The 13,235-nt window shown below is 38.5% G+C and overlaps 1 long non-coding RNA gene across 3 annotated transcripts in view; it reads left to right on the forward strand.

Annotated features, from left to right (window-relative positions):
* Positions 1–13,235, forward strand: part of LOC122561561 (uncharacterized) — a 44,846-nt gene that overhangs the window by 3,174 nt on the left and 28,437 nt on the right. The window contains exons 2-4 of one of the 3 annotated variants that reach the window (XR_015761192.1): positions 4,815–4,906; positions 6,075–6,225; positions 6,879–7,251. This is a non-coding gene — a long non-coding RNA (uncharacterized LOC122561561). Of the gene's footprint in view, positions 1–4,814; positions 4,907–6,074; positions 6,226–6,663; positions 10,778–13,235 lie in introns of those variants that run through there. The other 2 variants (XR_015761191.1, XR_006315038.2) reach the window with 2 other exon arrangements.

Below are 13,235 nucleotides of genomic sequence, written 5' to 3' on the forward strand. Positions count from 1 at the left end.
CTGTCTGTGTGGATTTGCACATTCTCCCTGTGTCTGCGTGGGTTTCCTCCAGGTGCTCCGGTTTCCTCCCACAGTCCAAAGATGTGCAGGTGAGACGAATTGGCCATGCTAAAATGCGAATAGTGTTAGGTGCATTAGTTAGAGGGAAACGGGTCTGGGTGGGTTACTCTTCAGAGGGCCTGTTTCCACGCTGTAGGAAATCTAATCTAAAGTAATGGTGCAGATTAGGTACTGGCCATAAACTTCCAGTCTTCCTTAAGTAAAGACGTACCAGAGGACTGGAAAATTGCAGGTGTTACATTCTTGTTCAAAATGGTTAAATAACCAACAAATACGAGAGCCTATCAGTATAACCTTGGTGGTGCAAAAACTTTAGAAATAATAATTTGGGACAAAAGGAACAATCACAGATATTAACATTGGGAGAATTGATTAATTAAAGAAAGTTAGCAAGGATGTAGGGCTTAACTAACTTGGTTGAAATCTTTGAAGAGATAAGCTTAAATGTGGTTGATGTGGTGTAAATGGACTTCCAAAAGACCTGTGCTAAGGTTTCATATAATAGACTTGCCATAAAAGCTGATTCCTAAAGAGTTAAAGGAACAATAGCAGCGAGATACAATGTTGAATAAATGATAGGAAATAGAGTAGTAGTCAATGGTTGTTTTGCAGACTGGAGGAAGGTATTTCTCAGCAAGTGTACAAAGATGTTGCTTTTCATAATCTACATTATTGACTTGAATGTAAAGGACAGATCTTCAGAATTTACAAATGACACAAAATCTTGGAAGCATAGTGAATCATGAGGAGGATAGTGTTTATCTTCAAGAGAACAGATGAAATCTAATCTAGAAAAGTGTCTCAGGATGCATTTGATAACAAGAATAAGGAAAGGCAATAAGAAATGAAGTCAGTAAAATGGATGCAGGAATAATAGGGTCTTGGAATATAGATGCATAAATTGAAGATTACAAAGTAATTGAGAAAGACAGATGGCATCTTTAGCTTTAAAGGTAGAGAATACATGGATACAAAAACAAGAACGTTATGATGAATCTTTACAAAGTACAAATTAAGACTCAACTGATATATATTGTGATCAATTCTGGCAATGCATTTAAGGAAGAATATGATGATTTTAAAGAGGATGCAGAAAAAAGTTGTGAAAATGGTTCCAAACATTAGTCTTTGCTAGGTTGGCGAATCTGTGGCTGATTTCCTTTAAGTTAGAATAGTTTGTGACATGAGACTTCATAGAGGTGTTCAGAGTCATGAAAATCAAAAAAACTCATCTTAGTCACAGTCTAAGGTACATGGTAGGCCTTTTAGGATTGAGAATAGGAGAAATTTCTTCACCAAGAGTGTGAAACTTGTGGAATTCTCTGCCGCAGAAAGCAGTTAAGGTTAAAAATCAAGTCAAGAACATTAATTGTTTCAAGGAGTTAGGGTACAGTTCTTTAGGCTAAAGGGGTCAAAAGATATGGGCTGAAAACAGGAACAGGATATTGATTTGAATGATCTGCTGTGAACATATTGAACGGTAGACCAGGCTCAAGGCACCGTTCCCTCCGTGACTACCTGGTCAGGTCCACGCCCCCCTACGACCCACCCTCCCATCCTGGCACTTTCCCCTGCCACCGCAGGAACTGTAAAACCTGTGCCCACACCTCCTCCCTCACCTCCATCCAAGGCCCTAAAGGAGCCTTCCACATCCATCAAAGTTTTACCTGCAAATCCACTAATATCATTTATTGTATCCGTTGCTCCTCTACATTGGGGAGACTGGGCGCCTCCTAGCACAGCGCTTTAGGGAACATCTCCGAGACACCCGCACCAATCAACCAAACCGCCCCGTGGCCCAACATTTCAACTCCCCCTCCCACTCTGCCGAGGATATGGAGGTGCTGGGCCTCCTCCACCGCCGCTCCCTCACCACCAGACGCATGGAAGAAGAACGCCTCATCTTCCGCCTTGGAACACTTCAACCCCAGGGCATTAATGTGGACTTCAACAGCTTCCTCATTTCCCCTTCCCCCACCTCATCCTAGTTTTTAACCTCCAGCAACACTGTCCCCTTGACGTGTTCGGACTTGTCCGACCTGCCCAGCTCCTTTTCCACCTATCCACTCCACCCTCTCCTCCCTGACCTATCACCTTCATCTCCTCCCCCACTGACCTATTGTACTCTATGCTACTCTATCCCCACCCCCACCCTCCTCTAGCTTATCTCTCCACGCTTCAGGCTCTCTGCCTTTATTCCTGATGAAGGGCTTTTGCCCGAAACGTCGATTTTGCCTGTCCTCGGATGCTGCCTGAATTGCTGTGCTCTTCCAGCACCACTGATCCAGAATCAAGGGTCAAATGGCCTACTCCTATTCCTTTTTTTAATCTTTCTATGTAAAATGGAATTGGATAAGCATCTTAGGGAAATGATTTGTAGGGATTTAGGCGAAGTGAAATATTGTGACTAGCTAAATTGCACCATTTGTCAATTGGCTGGGTTCTGTCCTGTGCTGCTATTGTACTTTGATTAATTCTTATGATTTGCACTCATTAATTTATCTCACAGTATAAGAATGTGCAGGAGGTATTCTGACAGCAAGAAAATATTTACAGAATGATAGTGACTGGTAATGTACTGAAACCAGACTTTGGCTTTGTTAGATAACCTAAATCTAAATTCCAGCCTGGTATATTCTTCACATTCCAGTATTCCTGAGAGTTTCCTGTCATTAGCTGCATAATGTAAGAGGAAGGAAGAAACCTGGACTCTTGGCGTTCATTTCAAATTTGCTAAATTATTGTGGTAGATAAGAAGAAAGCAGTCACACTATTTGAATTCCTTTTTTTCTGTCCCACAGTTCAAGAAGGATATGGGTACTAGGAATAAGACTACATGAGTCATGTAGTTCTGTAAGATCAGCTCTTGGAACTAAAGACTTACAAAGGTTTACAGCACAGGAGGCAGCATTCAGCCCATAGGTCTATGCTAACCATCTGCTGAATCCAAAACTAATCCTGGTGTCTTCCTCCACATAGTCTTGTAGCAATGCTCAAGTAATCACACGTATCACTGTCTCCCCAAAGTTGACCATCAATCCTGAATTAATCCGCAGCTTTTTCTCCAATCTCTATATCATTTTTAAACCAATCCCATACCCCAATCAAAACTAATCCATTGCAAACTCTGTTGCATTATCCTGTGCTTCAAATATTGCTTGTAAAATCATTGTTCTCTGTCTCAAATACTCCAATTAGCAAAACATTCATGTTCCAACAATTAAAAACTATTTCACTGGTTTTTGTTTTGATGCTAAAATGCAGAGTGTAAAAGCTGATTTCTTCCCACTGCAGAACAAGTGTCTTGTCTAGGAATTTTGATGGCATGATAAGGGAAAGGTGGAGTACAGTACTGTGGTTACAGGAGATTCTAACACCTTAATGTCTTGAGTACAAAAAAGCCACTTCTTTTGGCACAACAATGTCTCAATGGATAGACAGTGTAATCAGTAGTACAGAAATTTTAATAATGCTTTAACTGCAGTTTCTCCCTCTGCCATCACCTAAAGGTAGTGACTCATATTAGTAACACTGGTCAGAATCGAGAACCTCATTTACGTGACTCTTTTTCAATTGTGAACTGAAACAGCCTGTGTCAACATAGTTAAAAATCACACAACACCAGGTTATAGTCCAACAGGTTTAATTGGAAGTACACTAGCTTTCGGAGCGACGCTCCTTCATCAGGTGATTGTGGAGGGCTCGATCGTAACACAGAATTTATAGCAAAAATTTGCAGTGTGATGTAACTGAAATATGTTCAACATATTGTCTAGCTATCACCATTGTTAACAGCTAACCCGAGAATGCAACTTTAAAAAAAAGGGTTTTGTGATTTACACATGAAAGAAGTGAAACTATCACTGTATTCTAACAGATGAAAGGCTTAACAGACAATCAATTTTTCAATGTATAATTTCAGTTACATCACAACTAAATGAATATGGAATACACAAAATAATGTACGTTTTACTCCGCAGGCCAAACCTTTTTACATTATAATCCTGTTTAGATGCTTGACAGAAGCCATTAGTTGCAGACCTGTAAGAGTTGGTGGTGGGATTTCATTTGCAGAATTGATAAGTTCAAAGAGCACATACTTCAGCATGTGGATTTTTGAAACAGTATTCAGACCTCAAGGTTTGGTCACATCTGTTTTAAAAACTGATTTAAAGAGACCACACAACTTTTAGTAATCAGTTACAGAACCATTCCTGTCTCTGAGATTGTGACTCCTCTTGGATCGCATCCTGAAGTTTGGAAAGTCCTACTGTAGTTGACAGGAAGTGTGGTTATTTGGGAGAGGAAGTGTAGGCCATTTCATGGGAATGCATCCCAACATCATGGTACTAACACACAAAGTTATCTATAAGTATTTTGATTTTTGTGTCTTGCAAGTGATGAATTGAAATTAATTTACCTGTGGAATGAATTAAGTTTCAAGCAACCATATACACAACCTAATGTAATTTATTTAAAAATAGTATTTTATGGGAATGATGTGGAAGAGTTGCATTAACTTGTACTCTGTGGAATATTCTCAAGTAGAAGTAATAAGGTATTGATTGTGTTATGGCATTACAAATACTGTATGTAATCTCAATATCTAAGAAAGGCTAGCTTTATTGTGAAATTTCCCTGAGCTCCTGAAACTTGATTTGAGCCAGGCAGATTTCAGAAAATCTGTTTGTTTGCTAAGATTCAGATTGATTTTGTTTGACATTATGTTGGTTTGACTTTCCCATTGCCAATAGCAGAAGATGAGGTTATTCCAAGTCATCTCCATCCCCATTAAAGTCAACAGAAGCCTCATTATTATACTCATCTCATTAATATGAATAAAGGGGTGAGTTATTTGTTTCAATTTATCTTCCTGCATCCATAACAGACCACCATGATATTGGTGTCAGATATCAGATCAAGCACTCCTGCAATAGACCATCTAGAAAGTGTTAATAACTTTCATTATGATATTAATTTTGATAGCTTATGCATTTGTATAAGAATGGTGGAGAAATACACTGGGTAACCTGCTTAAAAGCAGTCCCATGTTAGTGCAGAACCTGATATACTACAGTTTTGTCTCTGACCCTAAATTTTCATTTAAATTTTGTCATTTTGAAATTTATTTCAGAACATTGTTAAAGTGTAAATGTTCCACAAATGATTTAAAAGCAGCCAAAGAGATGATCTCATGACTAATTCTCTGTGTATATACATGTATACAAGTCAATTTTGCACCGGTATTCAGACAGAAATCAATGTAAAACTCGTGGGCTAAATTGACAGGTTTCCCTGGAAGATTTGCAGGCAGGAGGGTCCCATAAAATTCTGCAGTTGGCTTTCCTGTCACTGTTCTTTCCAGCTCCTAACCTGTTATAAATTTTATCAGGGATCGGCAAGCAATTTTTAGGTTGGTAGGCGAGGTCAAGGACAGGGCATATGCCTAACATGTAAACCTGCTCAGGCCTCAGGGATAGAAAATGGGGGTTAAGGGACATCTCCACCACTGGTTTCCTTTCCTAATCAGAATCCCCTTCACCAAGTTCTGCCCTGCCCAGCACTTAAGACCTCAATCATTTTTATTGCACTTGTATTTTTTGGGCGTGTAGTTTCAATTATTCCTTAAAGCCTCAAATTTAATTTCTTTGTTTCTTCCTAGATGGGAGAATTTGGACTATTAAGAGAACATTCAATTCTGTGAACATATGATTCTGGCCTAGTCAGGGAATGTTTCATTTGCAGTTACCTTTAAGAGGTTGAATTTGACTTCGTATCAAAAGGGTATACAAACATGTGAAATTAGAACCAAGATATGTTTGGTTGATCTGCTTGTGTTTCAAATTTTACATTTCTATCTATACTTGATAATCTTTTGATTCCCTTACTGAACAAACTAGCTATCTCTGCCTTACAAACATTTAATAACCTCACTAATTGTTCTATTAGTCATTGTGTATGACCATTGATTCCCTTATCATTTTGACCTTTGAAACCTTTTTCCTGAAATCCAGGTAGGTCAATGGAGTTACAAAATATCACAGTTCAAAGAGGCATAACAATCCCACCTTTTCCTGGTGACGGACAATAAGTGGGGCCACAACAACTTCAGAGCAAATATTTTTTTAAATTCTCCAATAAATACGCCAATCATCTCACAGAAGAGTAAGTTGTAAACTACTGAATTACTTAAATTTGTCAGTATTTGTAAGTTACAGTTGAATATGGCAATACAACATAATTTTGGTAAGGAATTTTGTAAAAACAATTCCAAAATCATTCATTTAAATTGTGTCAATCTTTTGATTTAATGTCATTAGACCATAGCACAATGAAATGAATTTTTTTTAAAAGTAATGAAGATGCTGACTTGGCACCTTTCATATTTAATTCCAAATGTAAAATTTTTTTATCTAGGTGTCTTTCTGATTCCACAGAAAAATGTTGATTTTTAAACACTAGTTTAAAATACATGAATATGAATGTATGAATATACATCCATCCTTAAGGACATATGGTTTACGTTAAAAATCTCCTAATCAATTATTGATCCAGTGTAATTTGCACTGTTAAGTTATTATTTATACTTTGGCCTTCAACCAGGCTCCTTGCTGGAGAGTATCATTTGACATATCGGATATCTATGGCAGTTATGTCCTACCGGATGGATAAACAGGGAGCTGAACCTCAAATTTATGGCTGAATGAAAATTTAGGTATTTGTAATTTGCAGACACTGAAGTGTTTGATCCATACTTGACTTTGTATTTTATGCTGGAATACTGTACATCTAAATCTGAAATCCATCTAAACTTGTAGCTCACATAGGCTGAAGTTTGATACAGAAGAATGCACCACCACATGAAACAAGAAAGTCAACATTACTGGCAATGCTCACAGCCAAAGATTTATTGAAGACTAGTTGGGATCCAATGTTAACCCAAGTATTATTCTCTCGCTTGTAAAGGGTGGGTTTGCCATCAGTGGTTGATGGCACTTGAGTTTAAATACTCAATTTAGTGTTTTTCTTCAATGTTGTCCTTAAATGAATTGGCTTAATAATAAAGCAACTTTGCAAACTAATACATTACAGCACCAAAAGTTAATTTCCATTTATGTGCAGGTTTAGAAGTATGAATAGAAAAGTGCTCATAGAAAAGTGAAGAGATCACCTAGTTAAGGTATTTTATTGGTAAGAGGAACTAAATGTCTGTATTTAGTGTTGATGTTATCTGTCTTAAGACTGACAACTTCCTTGGTTGCTCTGGAGTGTCCAGGAATTTGAGATTAATCTCCTGGACAGAGCTGCAAGCAACCTTGAAGAAAAGACATAAAAGCATTATAAATATTCTGTTTCTTTAATTTTCTTTGAGCAGTTTCTTTTATTAGTTACTAAAATAAAATAGATTTAACTGAGTGACGTGGAAGGAGGTGAGAGATTGTTCGATGAAGCCTTTTAGAACATTTAAATTCATTGTGCGTTGACAGTCCTAGTATGGCCAGAGTCTATTTCACAATGAAAACCTAACAAAGAAACCTTTTACTTTAGTGCCACGTCCACTTACATTTAAGAAAATTATCTGGGAATGCAGCAAGATCTTGATCAACAGAACCAGTGGGCTGAGAAATGACAGATGGAGTTTAATTTAGATAAATGCGAGGTATTGCATTTTGGTGAGTGAAACGAGGGCAGGACCTACATAGTCAATGGTAAGGCCTTGGTGAGTGTTATAGAACAGAGATCTAGGGGTACAGGTTCTTAACTCCTTTGAAGTGGAGTCACAGGTAGACTGGGTGGTGAAAAAGGCTTTTGGCATGCTTCCTTTTGTTAATCAGAGCACTGAGTACAGGATTTGGGATATTGCTGCTGTACAAAACATTGGTGAGGTTATATTTGGAGTTACTGCAAGCAGTTATGGTCACCCTACTATAGAAAGAATATTGTTAAACTAGAAAGAGTGCAGAAAAGATTTACTTGGATGCTACCTGCCCTGGAAGTTTTGAGTTATAAGAAGAGGTTGGATAGGCTGGGATTTCTTTTCCCTAGAATGTAGGATACTGAGGAGTGACTTCATAGAGGTCTATAAAATCATGAGAGGCATAGACAAGGCAGATAGCCAACAGCTTTTACCCATGGTAGGGGAGTCTAAAAGGTGAGAGGGGAGAGATACAAAAGGATCCAGAGAGGCAATATTTTCACACAAAGGATGGTGAGTGTCTTGAAAAGGCTGCCAGAGGTAGTGATGGAAGCGAGTACAATTTCATCATTTAAAAAACATTTTGACAGGTGCATGGATGGGATAAATGTGGAGGAATATTGGACCAAACACAGGCAAATGGGACTAATTTAATTGTGAAAACTGGGCAGCATAGGTAATTTGGGCAGAAGGTAAAAACAAGGACTGCAGATGCTGGAAACCAGAGTCTAGATTAGAGTGGTGCTGGAAAAGCACAGCAGGTCAGGCAGCATCCGAGGAGCAGGAAAATCAATTTTCCTGCTCTTCGGATGCTGCCTGACCTGCTGTGTTTTTCCAGCGCCACTCTAATCTAGAATTTGGGCAGAAGGGCCTATTTTCCATGCTGTAGACCTCTATGACACTAGGTGAAAACGCCTTTATTTTCCTGGCCAACAATCCTAAAATGTTGTATCTTAAACAGCCTAATTTGGATCGGTTGTTCTGGGAAAAAGAAAACTGATTTGAGCATATGTTGTACATTATGTCAGTAGCCATGATGTGGGAATGCTGGTGTTGGATTGGAGTGGACAAAGTCAGAAGTCACACGACACCAGATAAATGTCCAACAGGTTTGTTTAAAAACACAAGCTTTTGGGGTGCTGCTCCTTTGTCAAGTGAAAGCTTGTGATTTTAAATAAACCAATTGGACTATATAACTATATTACGTCAGTAAGTCATCTTTCCTGACACCTTAAAACAATGCAGCATTATTTTTAACAATCTGATACTATTCAAATGTATTTTATATCTATAGACTTAATATAAACTTTTCAGTATATTATAACTGTTATGGCATGGGGTAAACCCTTGTGCTAATTTAAGCTCAACACACAGAAAAGCTCACCTCACGCCATAAACTGTTAAATTTTGAGTGGCAAAGAACTATCCCAAATATCAGTTTTTTAAAAAAAATTAACATTTTTATTCTTTAAGCCCAAAAGAAAACTTTAAACAACAACTATTTACAACTCCTTGCTCTTAAACCTATTTTTTTCCTCCACTCTACAATATTGGTCCAATAAATTCCCTCTTAAATTTACAGCAAATCAATTTTCAAAACCAGTTGTCTTTGGATGTCGAACTTTCACTGTAGATTCCATTAGGTTGTCTTCAGTCTTCTGCTGCACAACTTTCTTATGGACAGGTACTTTTCAGAGAGCTATTCTGCTGGCAGTCTGATGATGCTTGGCTGCTCTTTGCTGTTCTCCCCAACTGCTCAAAATACCCAACTTTATATAGCCCAAAACGTCAGACTGGCTCATTGGTCTGATGTCGTCCAAAACAGTAAAATTCAAATTCGATTGGATTTTTGGTATCTGGGGGATAATTTAAATTGATTGACTGAATTTGAATTTGTTGTATACCATGGCAACGCAACTCCAGCTGTTTGTTTCACAACCAAATGTTAAATTTTTTAATTTTTCAGCACACTCTGTGCCAGTCAGAAGTTTCAGTTCCCTTAAAGGTACAGTACATGTCTACAACTTCATAACAATAATCAAAACATTGTTTTTCCTAAATAATACACTATATATTAAAAGGTGATGTATCACATTTCATCATAAAGTTACTTGTCATACTTTTCAAGTTTCAGCAGGTGAAGAACTAGAAAGTATAACTGCAAGGCACTGGAGCAACTGTAGATGATGAATTCATTCCCTCAAACTCTTCCTGGGGTCTCTTCCAAGGATCAGTTGTTGAAACTTACTTAATGCCATATGATTTGATCATCACAAGTGCTAAAGACTATGATGATACAATGGCTTTAATAGGTTATTTTATCCTGGTTTTATTAAAGAGAGGTTTTAAGGCAGAAGTGAGAAGCTGTTTATTTGGAATGCCAGTAAACAGCTTGTGAGGCCTTGGGGGTTTTTAGAAAGTCGAAACAATAGAAACAGCCTGGATGGGTGTGGTCAGCTCACTTAGACCAGGATTTCTAAAGGGTTTTTTTAAGCCTTTAGATTCAGCTGAAGCTGCTGGAGTCTTGAAGAAGTAAAAGTTAATTTTTCCCCTCTCGGTTACAGCTAAAAGCTGGAGTTTCTCTTCCTACTGCAGGTGTTTTCTGAATTTTCCTTTTTGCCATGGGTGTGTTTATGCGATGTTATTATATTGGAACAGTTCATTATTAATAGCTACTGTATCTATTATTCTGTTAAGTTTTTCAATACAGTAGTTTTCCCCCCCCCGTACCCATGGGGGATACGTTCCAAGACCTTCCGCGGAAGCCTGAAATCACGGATAGGAGCAAACCCATTCATTTAAATGGGAAATGTACCTTCATGGCATCCTTCTGGTCCCTGGTATAGAAACGTTCCCATTTATATGTTCAGGCCAAGATAAACTGCAGGCTAACTGAAACTGCGGCAACCAGACTCGTAGATGCGGGGTTGTTCTGTAGAGATAAGTTTTAAGTTATTCAATGTTCTTCATTGTTTTGTTGTATTTTAACTATAGTGTTTGAATAAATTGTGTTTTGCTTAACATTGAATTTGAGTAATTTGACCAGTCAAATTGCATTTGGAACACAGCACCTAACATTTAGGGTCATTTAGAAAAAGTTAGGGTCTAGACTACCTTCTTAATATATTTTGAGGGGGTCTGGTCTGATCCTTAACAGAACACAGTAAGTTAATCACTTTTTCATACATGAGCCCTTCATCAAATAAAATATAACAACCTGAAATTTCATAAACTGCACTTTCTGTTCACATGTTTAAAATCACACAATACTAGGTTTATGGTCTGTCACCCCAGTCCAACACCGGCATCTCCACATCATGTTCACATGTTGATTGATCTGCTCCGGTTTCTGGGGATGTGGGTTCAAATTCCTGTCATGGCAGATGGTGGAATTTGAATTCAATAATCTGGAATTAAGAATCTAACGAGACCATGAAACTGTTATCAATTGATGGAGATTAAAAACCCATATGGTTCACTAGTTCCATGAGGGAAGGAAATCTGCTCTCTTTACCTGGTCTGGTCTACATGTGACCCCAGACCCACAGCAATGTTGTCTGGAGTAACTGGGCAATTAGGGATGGGCAATAAATGCTGGTATCGCCATCGATACTCATATCTTATGAATTAATTAAAAGTAAGTTTAAAATAAAGTAATTTTAGTGTTTTCAAAACAGCAATCAATGAGTCACTTCTGTAATGTTACACAGTGCCCAAAGAGAGCAACACCTCCACCGTCATCACATGATAGAACACCATACCTCTCATTTCCAAAATGACACATATCACCAAAATGCAAGGTTTTTTTTTCAATATTGCTGAAAAGAGTTGCAGAGTCTTTCACCTTGCATTCATTGGGATGTAGAGGTACCGATGTTGGACTGGGGTGGACAAGGTTAAAAGTCACACGAGACCAGGTTATAGTCCAACAAGTTTATTTGAAATTACAAGCTATCGAAGCACTGTCCCTTGGTCAGGTTAAGTGAAGAGAGCAACCGAGCACAGACTTTATAATCAGAAAGACATTACAAAAATGGTGTGAGTGGAGTGTCGATGGGCCAAATGATGGGTCTCTACAGATGATCAAGAATGTCTGATGGTGTGAGTAAAGTGTCAATAGCTGACTAATACATGAAGGGATGATTTATAATCTGATTAATTGAGGCTGAGAGATAATTGCAAAAGAAAATGGTGCTGGAGACAAACCAAATGACTGGAATAACATGTTAGGTATAAGATGCCAAACTAAAGTAACAAGTAATCTAAAACTGTACAAACTAATTAAGATAGAGCGATCATAACAGGTTATCAAATGTGATGGTGTTAAAACAGGACAGTAAGGAAAATTTTACAGACTTGAGGCCAAGGAGAGAAGTCATGGACCTTGTTCATCTCCAGTTTTGGGGTCTTGTATCCTGCTCCCCTTTCATGCTTAACAGCTTCTGTCCAACATCTTTATAATCTTAATGATCTGTTTTCATGGTGTAGCACTAATTCCTGTCAATCCTATTATGTCTGCTAACCTTTATTGAATATGATTGTCACCTAGGAAATTCAATGTCATTGGTCATATGTTCTGTGGGTCCTCGATGAGCCTCAGATCTCCGACCACACATTTAGCAGGTGTTTCCAGGAGGTGAGAGCAGTCTTTGAGCCCATGATCACTGGTATTCCTTTCTTGGTTTCCTTTTCCATACTTGCTGCTGCTGACTGATGTTCTTGAAGAATCGTGTCCCTTTATACAGAAGGTTCATCTGAGCAAGGGTTTCCTTCATTGAGGTCTATGTTGTATTTCTTGTACAATATACAAAACAATACAACACAGAAACAGGCCCTTCGGCCCACCAAGCTTGCACCAATTCCTACTCCTTATTTAGACCGGCTACTTATTGCCATGAGTGGTTTCTATCCCTTTGTTCACCTGCCATTCATGTGTCTTATCAAAATATGCCTTAAAAATTGCTAATGTGTCTGCTTCCACCAGCTCCACTGGCAGTGCATTCTGGGCACAAGTTACCGTCTGAGAGAAAATGTTTCTCCACACCTCTCCCCTGAACCTTCCTCCCTCTCATATTGAATGTCATCTCTTCTAATTGATGCTTCCATTCTGGGAAAAAAAAGCCTCTGATTATCTACCCCATCTATGGCTCTCATAATTTTGTATACTTCCATCACACTGTCCCTCAGGCTCTGTCTTTCCAGTGAAAACAATCTGAGTTTATCCAACTTCTCCTCATAACTAAAACTCTCTGGACCAGGCAACATCCTGGTAAACCTTCTCTGCACGCTCTCCAAAACATCCAAGTCTTTCTGGTGGTGTGTGTCTTGAAATAAGCTTCAGAGAGTCCTTGATGCACTACCTTTGTCTTACTTGTGCTGAACAAAGGAGATTTGCTTTGCTATTCAGAACCGAGGCATCTTAAGCACATGGCTGGCCCAGTGGAGTTTGTTGTCAATGATCATGGCCTCGATGCTGGTG

Source organism: Chiloscyllium plagiosum, unplaced genomic scaffold (assembly GCF_037043375.1).
Source record: "Chiloscyllium plagiosum isolate Xiang-an unplaced genomic scaffold, Cpla_swu_hap1 HiC_scaffold_23, whole genome shotgun sequence".
NCBI classification, from domain to species: domain Eukaryota; kingdom Metazoa; phylum Chordata; class Chondrichthyes; order Orectolobiformes; family Hemiscylliidae; genus Chiloscyllium; species Chiloscyllium plagiosum.